The sequence below is a fragment of the Silene latifolia genome, chromosome 1 (genome assembly GCF_048544455.1).
Source record: "Silene latifolia isolate original U9 population chromosome 1, ASM4854445v1, whole genome shotgun sequence".
NCBI lineage: Eukaryota > Viridiplantae > Streptophyta > Magnoliopsida > Caryophyllales > Caryophyllaceae > Silene > Silene latifolia.
This window is the reverse complement of record NC_133526.1, coordinates 72,805,996-72,830,979: the sequence shown is the minus strand read 5'-3', so window position 1 is coordinate 72,830,979 and position 24,984 is coordinate 72,805,996. Positions and strand designations below refer to the sequence as shown.

General features: G+C 36.4%; 1 non-coding gene across 1 annotated transcript; it reads right to left on the bottom strand.

The window, feature by feature from the left end:
• Positions 1-13,398: 13,398 nt before the first annotated feature.
• On the bottom strand, positions 13,399-13,505 carry LOC141618821 (small nucleolar RNA R71). The gene has a single exon (XR_012531507.1). It is a non-coding gene; the product is annotated as a small nucleolar RNA R71 (small nucleolar RNA).
• Between the last annotated feature and the right edge of the window lie 11,479 nt (positions 13,506-24,984).

The following is a 24,984-nucleotide window of genomic DNA, read 5'->3' as shown; positions in this document are numbered from 1 at the left end:
CAACTACCGTGGAGGAAGTGTACTAGAGAGCTGGTCATGATGAGAGGATATCAGACATGTTGAAGGACTGATGTATCACTTTTATATATACTTTTATGACCCCCTTTGAGTTATTTTTGATGCGATTTTTGTGCTAAATATGTCATTTATATGCCTTTTATATTAGAATGTCGATATTACCGCTACTTGGTGTTTAAATGCAGGAATGACGCATTTACAAAGTAAAATGAGTAAAGTGGAGCACCGCGGATTTGGCATAGCAGAATACACGAGGCATGACACAGGAAACTAAAAGAATAGAAGATGAGAAGTGAAGATTATACGTAAAGAACCTGAGAAGACTGTGTACTCGATCGAGTTAGCTTGTACTCGATCGAGTGGTGTGTACTCGATCGAGTATGAGCAGGCTCGATCGACTATTCTCACTGCTGAAGACTTTTCCGAATTTTCCTAAAAGTTGTCTTATTTGTATTATATATTCTAAACTCGTATTAGGTTATTAGTTTTGCTTTCTATTACTTTCAGAACTCCCAAAACTCGTAGTATTAGTCGGCTAGCATACTTTTGAGATCTACAATTCGTTCTTCATTAATTTGTTAAGGTACTTTAATCTTTCTTCATTAATTATTCAATCTAGTTTATGTTATTGCTTCTTTACTCTTATTGCATGTCTTTAATTAGGTCTTCAATTATTATTGTTGTTGTTACTTCTAGTAATATGAGTAGCTAAATCCTTTATCTAGGATAAAGGGGATCTAGGTTGATTAGAAGGGGGTTAATAAAGTGATTGTTAGTAACATCGCATGAATGATTGTTTGAGTATTGTTCTTATTCTAATTACTTGATTTAGGCCTGAATTGATAATTAGTGTAGCGAATTAATACTTTCACATACCGAGTTAGAATTAATATAGGCTGCGATAATCAGATATGTAAAATTTAATTATAGCGATTGCATATTAAACTGAATCTAAAGGGCATAATTGAATCGACCGATCTTGTGACCTTAGGTAATTCGATTGATCTTACAATTGATTAAAATATACCCCCGGATAATTGACCTAGTGAACCCATTCCCTAGACTTCTCAATATTATTAATTACAATCTTTACTTTATTGCGATTAGTTGTTAGAAAACAAACCAAACCAAATCTTCAAGAAAAATGGTTACTTTGAAACACTTTAAATATTAGCAAACTGAATATTACCGCCTCCCTGCGGATTCGATACTTGTCTTACCACTAGCTATTTTTTAGTACTGAAATAGAATTATTTTGATTAAGGTGATACGACGTTAGACACTTTAAATACGACTTTAGCCTTGTCTTACCACTAGTTATTTGTAATTGGCAGGGATGTTTGTAAGGCAGTTAAGGAGGTGTTTAACACTGACAAATTACTGAAGCAGCTTAATTCCACTGTGCTTACACTGATTCCTAAGAAGCTCAGGCCAGTCAGTGTTAGGGATTTCAGGCTTATTGCATGTTGCAACGTTTTGTACAAATGCATTACAAAGCTAATCTGCAATAGGGTAGCAACTGTTCTTCTTGATATCATAAGTGATAACCAGAGTGCATTCATTAAAGGGAGGGATATTGTGACAATATTCTTATTTGTCAAGATTTGGTGAGGTTATATGATAGAAAAGCTTGTTCACCAAGATGCATGATGAAAGTGGATTTGAAAAAAGGCGTATAATTCTATAGAGTGGCCATTTATTGATGATATGCTTAGGGCTCTTAGTTTCCCTGAGACCATGATAACTCTGATAATGGAATGTGTCACCACTCCAACTTATTCTTTGTCTGTGAATGGGAGCATTTTTGGGTATTTTGAGGGGAGAAGGGGTATCAGGCAAGGGGACCCCATGTCTCCTTTAATATTTGTTATTTGCATGGAATATTTCACTAGGATTCTGAATGTTGTTACTCAGAGGGATGATTATAGGTTCCATCCTTTGTGCAGACCCTTAAAACTATGTCACCTTTGCTTTGGAGACGATTTATTGTTGTTTAGCAGAGGGGATTTGGAGTATGTGCACGTGATTCTAAGAGCATTTACTACGTTTTCTGCAGCTTCAGGCCTGGTAATAAATCAAGCTAAATCTGAAATGTACTGTAATGGCATGGATGCTGCAGTTACTCAGGCTATTTTGAGGATTTCTGGTTTTCAGTGTTGGAGTAAGTGTCCTCGACAATACTGCGATCACATGTTTGAATCTCATAATAAGATTGGATCTAGACACGTAATCAAAAGGCTTTTATAATAAAGATTATACACAACAATGGGAAATAGTATATTGTAAGGTTAGGAAGAGTGCAAAGTGTTGCTGAGACTTACTAACAAAAGGCCTTTTCACAGGCTTAACATGATAAGTCATGTCATTTCAATTGAGTTGAAATGTGAAATTATATACAAAATGGAATATGGATTATAGATTATGTAGTAATTGATATTGTATCAATTTTACATATGTGATAACACATTCATCGTTTGAGTTTTATTAAAAACTCTTTTATTTCTTTGTTATATCCAAATAGGTTGTATGGACAACGTTAAACCCTATTAAAGTGAACTGGATTAACATAGTATTGGCCCCTAGTTTCTTATATGAGGTGACGTCGCAAAGTGACTAGAGTGTGATGCGATTAATGGCAAGTTCAAGTGCCATAGAGTCATATGGGATGACTAGTCGATCACATAGGCAGACTGTATGGGACGCTCTGTCGGGCAGTGACCGCTTATAGAGTTCTCGTAATTTTTATAAAGCCTGGTCGTTGCGAGAGCTACTATAATATTCTTTTGAGTCGATTCTTTGACTAGAGATTGTTCGCCCAAGGTGGCACAGTTTCTGAGTGACTTTGATTTATGCTCTACGATTTTCGTAACTGAGGTCAAATGGGCATCTTTTAGGTCATGATGAGTTGTGGCTATACGAAGGGAATAGTGCGATAGGAATTGTCCATCCCCTTGTCAGGGTTATCTAAAATCTCAGGGCCACTCGAGGAGTAGTGAACTGAAAATGCGTGGCCACGCTCGGAAGGTATCCACGTTAGATAATTCCGGTCAGACAGTTACTCTTCAGATCGAGGAAACCACTCAAGATATGATCAAATGCAAGTACGACCTACAAGACACTTTTCATTGAGTGGGAGATGATGTAATAGGACAAGAGAATTGGTGACACACACTTGTCTCGGATACGCACACTTCTCTCGGACAAGTGGGAGATTGTTGGAGTATGTGTCCTCGACAATACTGCGATCACATGTTTGAATCTCATAATAAGAATACGTAAGGGATGATTCAATTATATAGTCAACTGATCAACATTAATCGGTAATGATTGGCTAACTAGAGTTTGACATTACTGTCGTTTGACGGTGGTGATCAGTTGATCCCTTAAGGTCACACCTATAGGACAATTTCCTTAATAGATAAATTAATTAATTGTATAATGATACAAGTTAATTAAATCCTTAAGAATTGGACAATTTATATTTGTGAATGAGAATTTGTATCTTATTGTAATTCGATTAAATAAGATTCATTTTAGTAATTGAAATGCTTTATTACAAAAATTGATTATTGTTTATGAAACAAATTAAGATAAGAATGAAAGGTTAATTATAATTACAAAATGTTGTGAATTATATTAACATGACCCATTTTATACACATGTAATTATGAATTACTAGATATCTTGTTATTTATAATTTAATTAATTTATATAATGATATTTAATTGTTAAATATGCATTAATATGATTAATTACATGTTACATGCTACATGTGACATATTGTGTGACAATGTTACATATGACAAAATAAAATGGACTCTACTTTAACATGGATGAGTGGGTATTTTATTTTATTGTAAAATAGACAACATCATTACCCTTAAATCTAGCCATGCATACCTATGATTTTGGGTAAGAGCAAAAGTGAGATGGGAATGCATTGGGTTTTTCCTCCCCTTGGAACCGTGCCCCCTCTCTCTCTCTAAGAGAATTGGTTCTCTTATTTTTGCTCATCCATCTAAGAAAATATTCTTATCATATATGCATTTTTGGATGCCTGTATCTCTCACACAAAACCTCATAAAATAATTTTATGCATCATAATTTGTTCATAGATCTGAGATAAAAATATTACTAAATGTGTAGTAATTTTATTAGATTAAAATTTAAGGTTCACTATTAATATTATCTAGTTAATAAGATAAATAGTATTAAGGGTAAGTCCTGGGTGCAACTAAGAGGAGTATCTCTATGCTTGAGACTTGAAGAACTTGGAGGATCGTCCCAAATCATAATATGCTCAAGATCTAGATTAGGAAGGAGTCCTAATCTAGTGCCCAAAAGTTTCGTCCATATTGTATGTAAGCAATATAATTTCTCCTTATTTTGTTCATTTTGTTATGCATGCACTAGATCCACAAGGTTTATATTAACAAGTTAATTAAATCACCATTAGAAGAGTCTAATAGGGGTATATCAACCCAACAATTGGCATTAAGAGCTTTGGTGTTGCATGCATAATCGATTTGGTTTTTCCGAGTTAAATGTAACTTAATTAAAACTAGTTATTTTGTGATTTATGTTATAAAGCCACGAAATTATTTTGCATGTTATATATTCTAGTTCTAAAATGTTTTTAGGTCATATTGATGATTTATGGATGATTATTGCATATTTTAATGATTTTTAGTGAAATAATTACATTTTATTGAGTAAAATAAAGTTTTATTTACTAAAAATAGTTAAACTTCAATAATGGCCGTGATTTTTTAGTATGACCTCACATGCATATTTTGCATATTGTATGTAAAATTTTGGATCATTGTGATTAGTTTTGCATGTTTTAATATTTTTATGTGATAGAATTGGTATAAATGGAGGTTAAATGACTAAAATTAGTTAAACTTCAAAATAGGCCATGAAATTTTTATATGATGTCACATGCATATTTTACATATTGTATGAAAAATTTGAGATAAATGTGATTTATTATGCATGATTTTAATTTTAATGATTAAAATGATATAAATAGTGACTATTTTTTAGCAAAAATAGCTAAAATAATTTTATGGCATGAAATTTTCCCTAATATTGTATATATAATATGGACATCAGATCTAAAGTTGTATGATTAATTTGGATTGATTTGGAATGTTTATTGTTTTTTATGTGATAAAATCGATAAAAGGGCAACTTTATTAGTCATAAAAAGAACTTCAAAAATTTTGGTTGAAATTTTGCCATTTCCAGGTTTTGGAAATTATTTTTAAATGTTCAAAATTTTTATTTGATTTTTTTCATAATTTTTATGTTTAATTTGGATTAAATGGTAAAAGTTATGATTTTTACGATTTATTAATGAAGTAAATTATAAATATTTTGTGGGCAAATTTTATTGAGTTTTTGGAATCTTGGTAATATTCCAGTATTTGCAAAAATGTGATTTCGAATTTTTCCAAATTTTTGTCACTTATTGAGAATTATTTCATAATTGTTATGATTAAAAGAAGTTTAATAAGCAATAATACAAAACCAAGTTGAATTATTGTCAAAAATTGAGTAAAGACTAATTTTTGAGTCCTAAGAGTGTTAGGGTAATTAACTTGAGCTTAAATTTGATTTAAGTATTGATTTGTGATTTTAATAAGTTATTATCGCGCATTTCCATAAAACCGAATTATATATGATACAAGGTTTAAGTAGGGCGATTTGGCACATTAATTTGGCATGTTAATCACATATAATAATGCTGCATTTTTATTTATGAATGTCATAATTTATTTATGTAATTTTGAATTATGTAATTTATCTTAGTATGGCCTTAGTTTTAATCTATATTTCCCGTAATGTAAGGGGATATTGATTCGGTTGTAAATTTATGTGATATCGTGTCACTTTTATTTATACTAGTTTTTCATATTACAATTGTATAATAGGAATAGCTATGTATTTTATTATTATTTGTAATTCCGGAGTTCTTTCAAGATGGTGCCAATCGGAAAGGCGTTCCGATCAAGACGGAGTCCTTGGGAAGCGTGCCACTTGAAGTTCAAGGGACCAATGGAGTTGGTTTCCAAATTTGTAAATAGATTATTAGATTTTCTATTTTAGGAAGGCCATACTAGGAAATTTATTTATTGCTTTGCATTTTTCCTTTATATGTTTGCATGCATTGCCAAATCGCCATAAACTAAACATGCATATCATATCGAGTATTCAACCGTGTCAATTATAATTATCGTTAGTTCAACAATTTAGTTCACTTAAATTTGATAGATAATAAATAGACTCGACCTCACACCTTTTAAAATATTGAGACTTAGCCTTACCAAATAATAGGAACTCATGAATCCCAATTTCATATAGGTACAATACGGTATCGAAACATTATATCGGGGTGCTTTCAATTGACGTTGGGTAAGTGGGGTAATAAATTGTTATTACACTTCGAAAATTTGGTTGATCTCAACGAAGGTATTTGCGACCGTAGCCGCAATAGGTTCGGGCTAAAGATGAACTTAACATAAATTCATCAACCGAGAGTTCTAATTGTAGAATCTGTTAAGAGGGTTAACCCACCAAGTTATATTAGTAAAGGTGTAGAGGGCCCGTTGGCTCACATCAAAGTTAATATGAATTTTGGATCTCAGAATCATTTATATAATTGGGTGGAGGTCATTATATAAATGCTAAAACATGCTAAAATGTTTTAAATATAACGATGAATGTTTACTTTTCCCACTATTTCGGTGTTTTAATGTTGTTCTATTTCATTACGCCTACTCATATGCGATATCATTCGATTGTAACACGAGTCTCCGCTAAACCACTATTGCTAACGACAACGAATCACTTTCTAAAAATGAACCGTATCATAGGTTGTGGACTAGCTCCATAGGAATCGTTCTATTCCATAGAACTCGATAAGAATTGTCCTATACAAATACAAGATTAACATCTTAAATTCCTTACATACCCATGTATATGAAATCTCTTATGAAGAAGAATAAATAGAAGTAGTAATTAGTCAAAATATATTTTGATAATTCTTCTATGCATCCATGGTTCAAAAGTCTTATTGCTCAACCTAAACACTTTTCATCAAGCACTTAAGTTGTTAAGAACATGACAATGTTAAATTGGTAAATTAATTTGTTAGAAATTTTGATTAACCAAATACCACAATTGAGTTAACCCTTGTAAAGGATTAACTAGGAATTTAAATGAAGATAAGTCTTCATCAAGTAGAAATTCTTAAAGTCAGTGGGAGCAACAAGAACTAAAGTACCTATCTTAATTGTTAAGGATAGAACTAGGCTCGAAAGAGAAAGTGTTAGACACTAAAATAGAGACAAACTCCAAATAAGTAAAGATCTAGGAAGTTGGTCGTGTGACTCCAGGATATTCCTTCATGAATATCTATGACATTGACATTGCATTCTTGCCAATTACCACATCATGAGTATTTGATACAAATTTGTGGATTTCGTCATGATATTTGGCATTATCTTGTGACGACTAGCAAGAATAAATTCAGAAATTTACATGAATGGAACTAGGGTAGTTTTCATTTCATCCATGGACATATAAGTGTTATAGTGTACTCATTTTAGTTTTGTATTTAGAAATGTACCTCAATAATTGTTATGATGTACACTAACTCTGAATAAGAATATGATTCAAGTTTTTGTATAAAACGCAAAGGGTTTCTCTATTATGCAATTAAAACAAGAGTTGTGCCCTAACATACCACGATTAAGTTTATGGTGAGACCAAATAAATCAAGGTAATTATATTCAAACTAGAAATAAAATGTCATATATACAAGACTCAAGTTGGTGACCCCAATCCTTTCTCAATTCTCGATTGAAAATCACATTTAGAAACTAGTTTTTACTAGTCTCCCAAACCATTTGAATTGGGAATCTTTTGGTGTATGCGAATCTTGTATTCAAAGCAAGTTAATTCATGACTTTTTCTGCAAAATGATTATGAATAGAGAAAGATATTTGCCCAATCTACACTTTGAAGTATATGGTCGAATACAATTTCAATCAGAAAAGGTTATTACTTCTTCATCTCTTTTACCAACGAACTAGGTAGATACTAGGTATCCACTTAATGAGGTAAGAAGAGAAATTCTTTGAATAAGTTCAATGGATGTTTAAAAGGTATCAAAACCTACAGATTATAAAACCAAAGTATTTGTTAAAATGGAAAACAATAAAGTGATGACTTTTATCGGCACCAAAAGACTGTGTTATGGTATCACAAGTTCACTTTCATTACGATATGATTGAATATTTACAATATAATTGGAGGTAGTTTCTGTTATAAAATTTGTCTGGCATTTAACTTTTCCACTAAAATAAAACATGGTTAAAGCAATCATCTACTTTTCATATAAGATATGGTTAGGCATGGTACCTAAATTGTAGTTTGTTTCGATAGTAAACATGTGTTCCCTCTTCCTACATGATCACGAGAACAAAGGGTTTGTGGCTCGTGATGCTGTCTATTAAAGAAATTAGGAGTATTTCTTAAAGACGGAGTGGGAGAAAATGTTCAAGAGCCACAAACTGAGAATATGACGTAGGAAGATGTTCCTTCTTGGTCAAAATCAGTAATTATTTCTTCGAAATCGAAAGTGGACAGGAGTCATGTTATTTTTGAAAGTAACAAACCTGTAACTTATTAAGATCCTTTATCTAGTTTCAACTCCGCAAAAGTCCGAAATGAGCATAAACATGAAAATGTTTATTTAACTTGGTTGGTTGGTGGCAAAGGGTTTTGCACGCAACAACAACGCTTCATTAAAATTCAGATTTTATAGTTGGATTTAAAAATCATCTTGTATGAGTTTTTAAAATCGCAACTATGCTAAGGTAGGATGAAAACTTAAGAAGAAGTCTTAAGTTGTAAAGGAGTTGAATTGTATGTTTTGATCATGTGATAAACTTTTCTCGAATTGTCGAGTAGTTCTGTTTATACATGGAGTTTAGTGGGAGTAATATGGTGTTACTAGTCTTATGTGTAAGGGACATATTGATCATTGTGAATGATGGAAGACTTAGGAGAAGAATAATACATCTCTAAGGTATCCAGACCTATAAAGATAGTTCTAAGAGGATATTAGCGTTAAATGAATATTCTTATGTTAATAAGAATCTTGACAAGTTCAAAAGTATTAAACATGTAGAAATTGAATCCACATGCTTCCGTTGCAGGATTAATTCATTACGCTAAGATGTATCACCATTCTTAAACTTCGTATACTTAGAGTATGACGAGAAGTTATAAATCGAATCTTTGAGAGAAGTCTCTATATAGCCACATAGTTCATTAGTTAGTACTTATGAAGCACTAAAGAGATGAAACTAAAGTGATTAAAAATGATATGGATTTATGTGCAAGGTGTTACACGATAACCATATTCTAATCACACAAAGATGGTTAGAGAACCATCTTGGCTATATTTTTAAGGAGGGTGTCTGCTAGAAACGTCCTAGGCAGTTGAACAATAAGATATACACAACGGAAATTGAGTACACTTGCAATAATGGGATATGCAAGAAGGAAGGGATTATATAAGGATTCGGTTTTATGAATTGGAGGAACTATGGTAGTTCGTTTCAATAACCAAAAGTCCTATCCCTACACACTGTGAGGAAAGTGGGAGTTATTTAAGAAAAGAGAGCCTCTATCTAGATTGGATCTAGACACGTACTCAAAAGGTTTTTATAATAAAGATTATACACAACAATGGGAAATAGTATATTGTAAGGTTAGGAAGAGTGCAAAGTGTTGCTGAGACTTACTAACCAAAGGCCTTTTCACAGGCTTAACATGATAAGTCATGTCATTTCAATTGAGTTGAAATGTGCAATTATATACAAAATGGAATATGGATTATAGATTATGTAGTAATTGATATTGTATCAATTTTACATATGTGATAACGCATTCATCGTTTGAGTTTTATTAAAAACTCTTTTATTTCTTTGTTATATCCAAATAGGTTGTATGGACAACGTTAAACCCTATTAAAGTGAACTGGATTAACATAGTATTGGCCCCTAGTTTCTTATATGAGGTGACGTCGCAAAGTGACTAGAGTGTGATGCGATTAATGGCAAGTTCAAGTGCCATAGAGTCATATGGGATGACTAGTCGATCACATAGGCAGACTGTATGGGACGCTCTGTCGGGCAGTGACCGCTTATAGAGTTCTCGTAATTTTTATAAAGCCTGGTCGTGGCGAGAGCTACTATAATATTCTTTTGAGTCGATTCTTTGACTAGAGATTGTTCGCCCAAGGTGGCACAGTTTCTGAGTGACTTTGATTTATGCTCTACGATTTTCGTAACTGAGGTCAAATGGGCATCTTTTAGGTCATGATGAGTTGTGGCTATACGAAGGGAATAGTGCGATAGGAATTGTCCATCCCCTTGTCAGGGTTATCTAAAATCTCAGGGCCACTCGAGGAGTAGTGAACTGAAAATGCGTGGCCACGCTCGGAAGGTATCCACGTTAGATAATTCCGGTCAGACAGTTACTCTTCAGATCGAGGAAACCACTCAAGATATGATCGAATGCAAGTACGACCTACAAGACACTTTTCATTGAGTGGGAGATGATGTAATAGGACAAGAGAATTGGTGACACACACTTGTCTCGGATACGCACACTTCTCTCGGACAAGTGGGAGATTGTTAGAGTATGTGTCCTTGACAATACTGCGATCACATGTTTGAATCTCATAATAAGAATACGTAAGGGATGATTCAATTATATAGTCAACTGATCAACATTAATCGGTAATGATTGGCTAACTAGAGTTTGACATTACTGTCGTTTGACGGTGGTGATCAGTTGATCCCTTAAGGTCACACCTATAGGACAATTCCCTTAATAGATGATGTGACCATAATTGGCGCATATTTAGCCCCCGAATTAGCCTTGTTTCCATGCTTTTTAGTGCTTATTTGGGTCATTTCTCATCTTTAGTTCTTTATTTTGCATATTCTTTGAGATTTTGATCCCTTGGTAGGAAAGGAGTAAGAATCTTGCATTTTCATGGCAAAACGAGACTAAATTGATCGAATTCAATGACCAAGCATCAAGGAGGGACAAGATTAGAAGGCCTTTGTACATATCATAGTAGAAGAGCAATGTTGGGAAAAGATCCTTGAGTCCCCAAGGAAATCCCCAAGGAATTTATGAAGAAAAGGGAAGAAAAGAAGAAGAATTGTTGCTGACTGACAATCCGAGCGGATTGTCACCAATCCGTCCGTCCAGCCCCAGCACAATTCGAGCGTCTTTGCCACAATCCGCTCGGATTCCCCCTCCACAATCTGCCCGGATTCCCATGAATCCGCTCGGATTCAAACGCCAGAATCCGCCCGTCCCGACCCTATTCCGCCCGGATTCTTGCACAGCACGGATTGTCTTCTCCAAGCTACGAAAAGAGAAGCCCTTCTCTCCGAAAATACCGGCTCCTCCTTGCTCAACTTAAAAAGTGTAATTACTAGTTTAGCCCTTAGTTAACCCTAATGCATCCTCCCTAATTTCCACTATAAATACCCCATTAGTCTAATTAGAGGAGCATGTTCTTCTTATCAATAATTAGAGTAGTTAATATCAATCAAATCTCTCTTTAATATTGTAATCAAGTATTAATCAAGTTTTAATCCAAGTTTTAGTTCTTTAATCTCTCTTTTGTTCATCCTTTATTTTGGATAATTGAAGATTATTTGGGTTATTGTTGGGAGATTGACAACCTCTCAATCAAGCATTCAAGTACTTCTTTTATCTTTGCTTTATTATTGGAATCATTAGTAGGTATAATCTCTTAATCCCTTTTTAATTATTGTTAATTACTTTCATTTATTCATCATGTTTCATATTGTTGGTATGATTGACAACCTTGCTAGCATGATCAACATGATAATGAGTGAGTAGTCTCTTAGCTAGGGTTAATGGGTGATTAGGGGAAACCAACATGGGGAATGATTCATGCTTAAATTAATATGCTTTCATGTTTTATTTGCTTGCTTGTTTTGATCTCAACTCATGCACATGTTATATTTGATGAAATGCTAAGCCTATGAATCCTTGCATTTACTATCATCTTCTATCTTTTCAATGAGACTTGTAAGACATAACCCAACTCGAGTCTCATTAGACCATGCATGTTGTTGTGTAGGGAAGATTAAGTCGACTTGTAGGTGTTGTACAATCTAATCGATTCGGCTCCGGGACCCAAACTTTCCTAGGATTGTAAGATATAACCCAACTCAATCCATCACAACAATAATTGCTTGCTTATAATTTGAGAACATGTTTGTATGATCATATCCCATGATTCCCCTATGATCCCATGACACCCTAGTGCCTTTAATCAATTGCTTACACCTCTTTAATTCATCTTGCTTGTTTATTTTCATTGCTATTTTAGTTTAGTAACCTTCTACATCAACCCAATTTGTGACACCCCTAGACACCACTAGTTACAATAGAAATCTCATTTCAACTCTCGTCCCTTGGGATCCGACCTTTACTTGCCTCTTTACTAATTGTAGAGTTGTTTGTGGAGCTATAAATTGTGTTTTGATTCGACCGTGACCAACGACCACATCTTAATTTGTGAACACTTAGCGGGATCGCATCAAAAATGGCGCCGTTGCCGGGGACGGTGTTTGTTTGATTTAGATTTCTTTTTATTGTCATTAGTTGTGTCTTTCTTCGCCTTGAGGAAGTAAAACTCCTCAAGGTTTGTTCTAATTGTTTTCGAGTTGTTTGATATTTTGCATGTCTAGAAGGTTACAAAGTGATTTGTTACCTTTTGACCGTGAAATCGAAAGAACCTTGACGAACAATAGGAGAGTTGTTAGGAGGAATTTACGAGGTATTGGTGAAGTTGTCCAACCCACTAGTGAGTTTGTCAATCCTTTCGCAATAGAAGGAGAAGAAAACCCATTACACAATACCCCACAAAATCCACCTACAATGCCAAAATTCTCGTCACACTCCGTACCCACCGAGGAGAATCTACCAAATGGTACTCCTACACCCCAACATCTCACCGGAAACTTTATTGCCAAGTCCGCCTTCATCCAACTAGTTGAGAGGAGCCAATTCGGGGGAATGCCTAGTGAGGACCCTCATTCTCATATGGAAACCTTTTGCGATTATTGTGATGCTATCTCTCAAACGGGCGTGACTCAAGACCAAATTAGATGGGTCTTATTTCCTTTTTCATTAATCGGCACCGCGAAGCAATGGTTGAAGGGCCTTGATAAGGCCACCCTTGGAATAGATTCTTGGAAGAAGTTGGCTCTAGCTTTCTACAAAAAATTCTACCCACCGGAAAAGACTAACATGCTAAGAGCTCAAATTACGGGTTTTAAGCAAAGGGATGAAGAGTCTTTGTACGAAGCTTGGGAGCGGTTCAAGGGAATTTGTCGCTCATGTCCTCACCATGGACTTAGCGAATGGTTTTTGGTGCAACAATTTTGGAATGGTTTATATGAAGATTCTAGGAACATTCTCAATATGGGATCAAATGGAATGTTCACCGAAGTTGATGACAATCAAACATGGAACAAGATTGAGGAAATGGTGGTCCATAACTCACAATATAGTAGACCTCGAAAGGCTACTAAAGGAGGAAAGCATGAAGTGGACTCCGTTACTCAATTGGGTGCTCAACTTAGTGCTCACATTGACACAATCAACTTAAAGTTTGAACAAGCTATGGCTAGACTTGAGGAAAACTCAAAATCATCAAAGCATCATGTTAATGCCATGACAGCATCCTCATCAATCCCAAGTGGGATATGTGAGAATTGTGGAACTTTGGGACATGACCAAGGTGAATGTAGGGGAACAAATGAACAAGTGAATGCTTTCCAAGCATACAAGAGTGGTACCCCTTCTTCCAACTTTTACAATGAAAACACCAAATTCCATCCAAATCTCTCATACAAAAGCCAAAATGTTCAAAACCCTCAAACAACATACACTCCACCATCCATGAGAAACCAAAATCAAGGACCCTTTTACAATCAAAACCAAGGTTACCAAAATCAAAATCCATACAATCACCAAAATGACCAAGGCTTTGATGTCCAAAAAGCGGTCCTCCAAATGCAAAAGAATCAACAAGAATTTTTCACTCAAATGCAAAAAGATAGCCAAGCAAAGGAAACCACCATCAACAACATTCTAGCTCACACCAAGATGTTGGAAACACAATTGACTCAACTAGCATCTTCAAGCTCACAAAGACAAAACGGGCAATTACCACCTCAAAGTAATCCCCCTAGACATGAAACGGTTAGTGCCATTCACTTGAGAAGTGGTACAAGGTATGAAGCACCGAAGAAGCAAGTTGAGGATGAAGTTGTGGAAGCTAGTGAAAAGGAAGAAATTGTGCAAAACTCCAAAGATGGAGAATCATCAAAAGAAGAAAGTTCAAAGAAAAATGAAGACAAGGCTAAGGAGAAAGAGCCCATTGTGATTAGACTTCCTTTTCCAAGTCGTCAAGCCAAGCCCAAATTTGATGATCAACTTGGAAAATTCATGGAAATCGTGAAGAATTTGGAAGTCTCAATTCCTTTCACGGAATTAATCAATCACGTGCCGGCCTATGCGAAGTACATGAAAAATATCCTCACAAAGAAGAAGTCGATCCGGAAGCTTGAGACTATCGCCTTCACTAAGGTGAGTAGTGCAATACTTCAAGGGAGTTCACCTCCAAAGTTAAAAGATCCGGGAAGCTTCTCAATACCGTGTACCATTGGCGACACGACGATAAACAAAGCCTTATGTGATCTAGGGGCTAGTGTGAGTGTCATACCGTACTCGGTAAGTAAAAGGTTGGGGATGGGAGAGCTTAAATGCACCAACATCACACTCCAAATGGCCGATAGATCAACGAAGACACCATTAGGGATATGGGAAGATGTCCCCGTACGAATTGGGAAGTTTTTCATCCCGGTGGACTTTGTCATTGTTGATATGGAGGAAGATTCCAACATTCCAATCATCCTAGGAAGACCTTTCCTACACACCGTCGGTGCGGTGATTGATGTGAAACATGGTGAGCTCACTCTAGAAGTGGGAGATGAAAGCATAACTTTTAATCTTGACAAGACTATGAGAGCTCCTCGTTTGCATGAGCCATGTTTCATGATTGATCATTATAGCCGAAAAGATGAGAAGAAGAAATCGGAACTCCAATGGAAGAAGAAAATTGAAGATGCTCCATTCAAAGAGCAAGTGAATTGTGACAAGGAGAGCTTGCAAAGCTCATCAAAATCAACCAAGGAAGAAGAGGATGGCCTCATTGGCCAAGAGAAGAAATTGGGAGAGTTGTCTCCATCTAAGCAAGAGATTTTCAATGATCAACTCAATGAAGTTTGTGGTCTTTGGGACGACGAGTTTGAAGGGATTTTTAATCCCTACATTGGACATGCCATCGATCATGATCAACAACAAGGGCTAAAGTCTATTGAGAACCTCTACCATGATAATGAACAAGCTTTTGATTACTTCTTCAAGGTGTTGAGCAACATCAACAACACCTTGGACATGCCCCCTTGACATCTCATCAAGAATGAGAGTTTGGTGGAGTCCTCCCTAAACCACCACTTGTAAATATTTCTAACTCCCTAACTTACATTTCAATTCTTGTATTGCATTTTTGTCATCTTTGGATTTTTATTTACTTTGATCAAAATAATTGTCATGTAAGAGAGAAGTGAGGGAGGGACTAACTATTTCAATTGATGTGTAGTGCTTTTAGCTTAGTGTGGGGATGGCAATTGCCTAGGCTATCCATGCCTTAGTAGTGCCCCCACAATGAAGAACACAAGACTTGAAGAAAGAATGGAAGAATGATAAGGGAAATGCGCTGTGCACGGGTGGAACTGAATCCGTGTACACAGGGCCAGAATCCGAGCGGATTCCACAGAATCCGCCCGTCTTGCAGAATCCAAGCGTATTGCAGATAAGACGCCCGTCTTGAACTAAGCTGAATTTTGAAAAATTCTTGACTGTGACTGAATCCGGGCGTTCTGTGAAGAATCCGCCCGTCTTGTATAATCCGTCCGTCTTGTATAATCCGTCCGTCTTGTGAAAAAGACGCCCGTCTTTGCAGCTGAGGAAAACAAGCAAATTTCTCTGGACAGAAATCCGTCCGTCTTAGAGCAAATCCGCCCGTCCCGTGTTCAGCAAATCCGAGCGGATTGTAACAAATCCGCCCGTCTTTAGGCGAGTTTTGCAAAGTTCGAAGAAAGAGCGAGAATCCGCACGGTTGGGCGAGAATCCGCACGGATTGCCCCTGCGGATTCGAAATTTTCGGCCTCTTTAAAACCCCTCCCACCTTCATTCATTCATTCATTCATTCATAAACACTACCCACAACATCAAAACCCTCATCCTCTCCATCACAAAAACAAAAACCCTCAAAAACATTCACCAAAATCAAATCAAACCATCCTTCCAACAACAAATTAATCACTCCTTCCTCAACAAAAATCAAAACCAAGCACAAATCTTCAACCTTTGAGTCGATTTTTGTTTTCATAAAGGCAAAGCCTTTCACCTTCAAATCGATTTGGGCATACTACAAATTGAAGATTTTTCATTCTTTTCTTGGTTAGTTCATCAATGGCAAGGACTAAGGGAGCAACAAAGGCAACAAAAGCACCAAAGGCTAAGGCACTCTCACAAAGGCAAAAGGCTCTTCAAACAAAGAAAGCATTGGCTATGGTGGTAGCAACACCAAACTTGGAAGTGCAACATCAACAACAACCTTCTATGGGAGCAACAACACCTTCTACTCCGGTAATTGGTCAACTTTTGCATTATCCGGAGGTAACTTTTATTTCCGATACCCATAGAAATACCTTTGTCAAGTTTGCTATGAAATCATTACAATCCACCAAATTCATATGTGAAGATACCTTACAAAATTGGGTGTTCTTGAACAAACAAAAGCCTTTTTCAATGCCATGGGGTTAAAGAAATTGTTTGAAACAAGGGAATTGACATACCCCTCCCTTACCTTGGAATTTTTAAGTTCTTTGAAAGTCACCAAAGTTGAGAATAGGGAGAATCTCGAGTTTCGTCTAGCTAATGTTAGTAGACGCATTACCTTTAAGGAATTGGGTGAAATTTTGGGTCTTAGTGATGAATCGCGTTATCTTAAGCATTATGGAAAGTATGACCCCGAGCCTCTTTGGGAGGCAATCTCCGGGAAGAAATTTGAGGATTTTCATGCGAGTCGTGCTCTTTTGGTCCACCACCCGGGCATAAGAGTATGGCACAAGGTCGTGGGTAACACCATAATTGCTAGGAAAGATACCAACCATTTCACAAGACTTGATTTTATTCTCCTTGAATCGGCTTTGAATATCGGAAGAATTCACACCAAGCCTTACAATTCTTTGAGGCTCTTGGTAGATAGATGGCTCAACATCGATAGTGGGAAGAAGGGCACGACCGTTATTGTCAATGGCGGCCTAGTTACACTCCTAGCCAAGCACTTTGATCCTAACTTCAATAAGGATAACAAGTACAAAGCAAAGGAGGGTGGCCATCTTGTTGATATGCATACTATGATTCACAAGTTCAAGTGGGTTGCCCATAACCCCCTTGACACTAAGTATGGATGGCTAACTAGTGAAGCTAGATCGTTCACCTTGCCTTCAAATATTTGCCGTCTAAGCGTCCACCGGACCAATTATCTACTTCCCCTTTCCGAAGAAGCCGAGTATATCATTCAACAACAAAAGGGTGATCTTGAAATGCCCTCCTCTACCATTGTCATACCACCTTACCCCTTTAAGTATGAAGAGTTCAAGCCGGAAGGAGTTGAAGTTGGTAAAGACTATGTGACTCTTCTCATGCAAGCAATGCACAAGCAAGCCTATGAAGATCGGAAAAATGCCTACTTGGCTCAATATCCACCCCTCCTACATTTAGCTAGGCAAGGACTACTTGATCCATCTTGTCCTTTGCCTAGTTGGGCGGATAGAGAAGTCTTATTTCCGGGTGCATCTAGGGTCGTTGTGGGTGACAATGAGGTTGTTGGAAATGATGAGGAAGTTGATGATAATATTGAGGAAGAAGCAAGTGAAAGAGAAAAAGATGGTGAAGATGATGATGAGGAAGATGAGGAAGAAAGTGAAGAAGCAAATGACAAGGAAAGTGGCAATGTCACCACTTCTCATGAGGGAAGTGATGATGATAGCATGATGGAAGATTAGCAAGCCTTGGAGACTCCTACACTCTCATGGTTTGTCTATTTCTCTCTTTGCATTTTATTTCATTTTGATCATTGTTGGAGTAGTCCTAGCCCCATTAGAGGACTCACACCTCGGTACCATTGAGGTGTTCTCATTCTATTGTTCCCGTTTTAAAAATCCAAAATGACAAACTAGTTTCATGCATAGCATAGTGTGTGCATGAACTATACCCATCCTTGGACATTAGCAATAGTGTCTCATTCGGTTTGGGGAAGTTAATGCATACGCAACGGGAGGTAATCTAAATTATCCTCTCCGTCATAACAAAAACCATGCATCATGTAGTGTAGCTTAGTGTAGATTGCATTTAGTATAGAAATCATGCATCATCTTTGCATAATTTCCATCATTTTGGCCATTGAGGACAATGCTCATATTAGTGTGGGGATGGGAATTCTAACATTTGACTCTTATTCAAAAATCCAAAAAAATTGAAAAATTTCAAAAATCATAAAAATTTGAAAATTGAAAACCCAAAAACAAGTTCATTTCCTTTGTAGTGTAGTCATGTATATATTGTCTTGTATATATTGTGTTTGTTCATCCTTTTTCACATTGATCGACTACGCCACATCCGAGACATGAGGATATTGAAGACCGCATGGTATGATCTTTCCAATCTCCTTTTTCCTCTTTATGTTAATGACTATGTGGCTTTATTTTGATTCATGCGGTATAACAATGTGAACTTAGGACTTGCATTTAGTTTATATGTCATATTAGTTGGTAGAATCATTTGCATTAGGATGTATATGTGTTAGTTGCATCATGGCATGTAGTTTGCATGGTTAGAAAAAGTTTTGCGAAATCGTCTACTTGGGAAGCTTGACAAGTGTATATAGGCCCTAGTAGATGCTTTTTCTTCTTAAGACTTTGCTTGTTAGAATACTTGTAAAACACCCTAGGATGTGTCATGCTAGTATCCTTTGATCCATGGATTAAGGCCTAGTCAAGAGTACCTTGTGGTGTGATAACTCCTTGGCTACCGTTTATTCCAAGGTGACCCTTGAAACCATGCAACCATCATTCATCCATGTTCTACCATATTTTTGTCAACAAAAGGGAATAGGCACAAAAAGAAATCAATTTGAGTTCAATGAAATGAAAAGTGAAAGAAAGTTTGCAAAAATGCATCAAATGAAAAGAGGAGCAAAAATAGAACTCCTAAGCTTCAAATACAAGGCACCCTCGTTACTAATTGGGGTGACTTTGAAAATGTTCAAAAGAAAATGCAAAAAGTTGAAAATTGTCAAGTGTTGAAAAGCCAAAAATCAAAAGAAAAGGCAAAAAGAAAGTGTTCTCAAATGTTATATGCCACAAGAAATTGGGGGGAAAAACAACAACGAAAGCAAACTCCCAAAATGAAACTCAAAATTCTATTGATCCCTTTATCCATCATATCCATTTTTGTGCATGGTAGAGAGGGGACGACCCTTCTTCTTGTCTAGGCAAGAGGGGGAATTCCGCGATCCTCCAGTGTTTCTAACACCATAGGGAGTCTACTCTTGACAAAAGCATTTAACGATTGAGGACAAAACTACCCTAGCTTGACACAACTTGGAGGTGATTTATTGGTATCCTTCTAGGCTTAGTAGTTTGAAGAAATGGTATCTATGAAGGAGTGTGTACCCTTGAATTGCTTCCCTTGTAGATAATTTCCGCCACTTAGATGAGGAAAGTGGCTATTCTTTTTGTAGATGCATCCATTATGTGATTTTGTGTGCTTAATGTTTGGATGTGTCGCCATTTTGGCAAGACCCACCTTGCCTTGCAAGAAGGCATCCTACCTCATGGTTCTCTTGTTGTGAGTTGAAGGGGCGGAGTGAGACCCGCTAATTGTCTCATATCGGCTATATTATTAGGATAGGTTAGTATTGGTCCTAGTCTTTGTCACCTCTTTACTCGGGACGAGCAAAGGTTCGGTTTGGGGATATTTGATGTGACCATAATTGGCGCATATTTAGCCCCCGAATTAGCCTTGTTTCCATGCTTTTTAGTGCTTATTTGGGTCATTTCTCATCTTTAGTTCTTTTTTTTGCATATTCTTTGAGATTTTGATCCCTTGGTAGGAAATGAGTAAGAATCTTGCATTTTCATGGCAAAACGAGACTAAATTGATCGAATTCAATGACCAAGCATCAAGGAGGGACAAGATTAGAAGGCCTTTGTACATATCATAGTAGAAGAGCAATGTTGAGAAAAGATCCTTGAGTCCCCAAGGAAATCCCCAAGGAATTTATGAAGAAAAGGGAAGAAAAGAAGAAGAATTGTTGCTGACTGACAATCCGAGCGGATTGTCACCAATCCGTCCGTCCAGCTCCAGCACAATCCGAGCGTCTTTGCCACAATCCGCTCGGATTCCCCCTCCACAATCCGCCCGGATTCCCATGAATCCGCTCGGATTCAAACGCCAGAATCCGCCCGTCCCGACCCTATTCCGCCCGGATTCTTGCACAGCACGGATTGTCTTCTCCAAGCTACGAAAAGAGAAGCCCTTCTCTCCGAAAATACCGGCTCCTCCTTGCTCAACTTAAAAAGTGTAATTACTAGTTTAGCCCTTAGTTAACCCTAATGCATCCTCCCTAATTTCCACTATAAATACCCCATTAGTCTAATTAGAGGAGCATGTTCTTCTTATCAATAATTAGAGTAGTTAATATCAATCAAATCTCTCTTTAATATTGTAATCAAGTATTAATCAAGTTTTAATCCAAGTTTTAGTTCTTTAATCTCTCTTTTGTTCATCCTTTATTTTGGGTAATTGAAGATTATTTGGGTTATTGTTGGGAGATTGACAACCTCTCAATCAAGCATTCAACTACTTCTTTTATCTTTGCTTTATTATTGGAATCATTAGTAGGTATAATCTCTTAATCCCTTTTTAATTATTGTTAATTACTTTCATTTATTCATCATGTTTCATATTGTTGGTATGATTGACAACCTTGCTAGCATGATCAACATGATAATGAGTGAGTAGTCTCTTAGCTAGGGTTAATGGGTGATTAGGGGAAACCAACATGGGGAATGATTCATGCTTAAATTAATATGCTTTCATGTTTTATTTGCTTGCTTGTTTTGATCTCAACTCATGCACATGTTATATTTGATGAAATGCTAAGCCTATGAATCCTTGCATTTACTATCATCTTCTATCTTTTCAATGAGACTTGTAAGACATAACCCAACTCGAGTCTCATTAGACCATGCATGTTGTTGAGTAGGGAAGATTAAGTCGACTTGTAGGTGTTGTACAATCTAATCGATTCGGCTCCGGGACCCAAACTTTCCTAGGATTGTAAGATATAACCCAACTCAATCCATCACAACAATAATTGCTTGCTTATAATTTGAGAACATGTTTGTATGATCATATCCCATGATTCCCCTATGATCCCATGACACCCTAGTGCCGTTAATCAATTGCTTACACCCCTTTAATTCATCTTGCTTGTTTATTTTCATTGCTATTTTAGTTTAGTAACCTTCTACATCAACCCAATTTGTTACACCCCTAGACACCACTAGTTACAATAGAAATCTCATTGCAACTCCCGTCCCTTGGGATCCGACCTTTACTTGCCTCTTTACTAATTGTAGAGTTGTTTGTGGAGCTATAAATTGTGTTTTGATTCGACCGTGACCAACGACCACATCTTAATTTGTGAACACTTAGCGGGATCGCATCAATAGATAAGTTAATTAATTGTATAATGATACAAGTTAATTAATTCCTTAAGAATTGAACAATTTATATTTGTGAATGGGAATTTGTATCTTATTGTAATTCGATTAAATAAGATTCATTTTAATAAATGAAATGCTTTATTACTAAAACTGAGTATTGTTTATGAAACAAATTAAGATAAGAATGAATGGTTAATTATAATTACAAAATATTGTGAATTATATTAACATGACCCATTTTATACACATGTAATTATGAATTACTAGATATCTTATTATTTATAATTTAATTAATTTATATAATGATATTTAATTGTTAAATATGCATTAATATGATTAATTACATGTTACATGCTAAATGTGACATATTGTGTGACAATGTTACATATGACAAAATTAAATGGACTCCACTTTAACATGGGTGAGTGGGTGTTTTATTTTATTGTAAAATAGACAACATCATTACCCTAAAATCTAGTCATGCATACCTATGATTTTGGGTAAGAGCAAAAGTGAGATGGGCATGCATTGGGTTTTTCTTCCCCTTGGAACCATGCCCCCTCTCTCTTTTTAAGTGAGTTGGTTCTTTTATTTTTGCTCATCCATCTAAGAAAATATTCTTATCATATATGCATTTTTGTATGCTTATATCTCTCACACAAAACCTCATAAAATAGTTTTATGCACCATAATTTGTTCATAGATCTAATATAAAAATATTACTAAATGTGTAGTAATTTTATTAGATTAAAATTTAAGGTTCACTATTAATATTATCTAGTTAATAAGATTAATAGTATGAAGGGTAAGTCTTGGGTGCAACTAAGAGGAGTATCTCTATGCTTGAGACTTGAAGATCTTGGAGGATCATCCCAAATCATAATAAGCTCAAGATCTAGATTAGGAAGGAGTCCTAATCTAGTGCCCAAAAGTTTCGTCCATATTATATGTAAGAAATATAATTTCTCCTTATTTTGTTCATTTTGTTATGCATGCACTAGATCCACATGGTTTATATTAACACGTTAATTAAATCACCATTAGAAGAGTCTAATAGGGGTATATGAACCCAACAATCAGAAGGACATCTCCCATTCAGATATTTGGGGATCCCTATATGTTATAAAAGAATAACTATTGGATATTGTTCCAAACTTGTGGAGAGAATGGTGGAGAGAATTAAAGGGTGAGGTACTAGGAAGTTAAGTCATGCAGGAAGGTTAGTCTTGGTGAAATAAGTTCTAACTCAGTTGCATACTTACTAGGCTCGTATCTTTGTTATCCCTAAGCATGTGATCAAGAGAATTATGGGTATTTGTAGAAATTACCTCTGGGAGGGGGGAGAAGGGTATCATAAAGCTCCCTCAGTCTCTTGGGAGAGTGTTTGGCTGGGGAAGAAAAATGGAGGGTTGGGAGTTGTTCACAGTCAGGTTTGGAGTACTGCCATGATTGGCAAGTATACTTGGTGGGTAGCCTCTAAGGCTGATCACCTCTGGATACGGTGGGTGAATCAGATTTATATAAAGCAGAGAGACTGGTTTGATTATCAACCTTCTATAAATTCCAGTTGGACTTGGCGTCAGATTTTAAGGTGAAGGATAAAATGAAAGGGGGGTTTGTGAATGGAGTCTGGGCTATGAATAATGGCAATTATAATGCTGCTGCAGGCTATACTTGGCTGATGGGTCATCAAGCAAAGGTGAACTGGTACCCATTAGTGTGGAATATAATTGCCTTGCCTAATCATAACTTTATAGCGTGGCTTTATGCTTGGGGTAGACTCTTGACTAAAGATAGATTGAGGCAGTTTGGCATTTCTACATATGGGACTTGTGATCTTTGTGGGCTGATAAATGAGATGAGGGATCATTTGTTCTTTGATTGTGTGTTTAGTAGGGCTTGTTTACAGCTGCTTGGAGGTTGGTTGGGATATGTTTTTCCAGTGCAAGGGACTTTTGATTGGTGCAGGTCACTGAGAGTGAAATCCTTGATGAAAAAGCACATAATTATTGCTTCTGTCCAGATTCTCCTATACCAGATTTGGTGGTGTCGTAATAAGTGCAGGGTGGATATGGTAGTTAGTCATCCTCAGACGGTGTTAGCTCAGGTACAGCAGGTGATCAGACTGTCAGGAAGGAAGGTTTTGGGGTCTCATACACACAGAGTAGATGTGGCTTGGTGTACTCAGATGGGCTTGATGTAGTCTTCTTATGCTTAACATAGGCTGAGCAGTTTGGTATTTTGTTAGCTTTGAATGTAATGGTGTGTGTTAAAATGGTGGTGATGTAATCAATTTTTATATCTAATATATGGACTAACATTTCACCAAAAAAAGGGACGATAAGAAAGAGAAGGGAGCGAAAAGAAAGAGTGAAACTGTTAGTGAGGGGCATGGGTGTAGTAAGAAATCAAACTATACTCAATCTAAACCACATTCAGTTGGAGGGTCTAGTTATGGAGTTGGAGTGAGGGTAGGTGGTGGTTGGGGTCAGCGTTCTGGTGCGATCTTTGGGTGGAGATGTTATAATTGCAACAAGTTAGGTCACCGAGCCTTTGAGTGTAGAATTGCACCCAAGGGGGGTAATGGAGGTGGAAACCAAGGGAACTATCAAACCCTAGCATCAAGTATGGGAAGTAACATGAATTTTGGCTAGTGGAGTAACCAGCGGACCTACAACATTAATCAAAGGTATGGAAGAGTCCCATATTAGAAGCTACAACAACATTATTATTTCTGCTTTTTGCTACATTGTGTTATTACCTTCCTGTCATACACTTTATATCCTTGGTATTTGGTTTTTTATATGAGAGGTTAGTATTATGTTATCTGAGTCTTTATGCGACGTAATAATGATAGTAATATGTTGACTTGCATCAGTTTCGGGTAGGAGGTGTGAACTTCGTCACGAAGTTCCTTTTAGAGAGGGGAGGGGGACTGTTGTATAGCATTTCATATTTTATAACA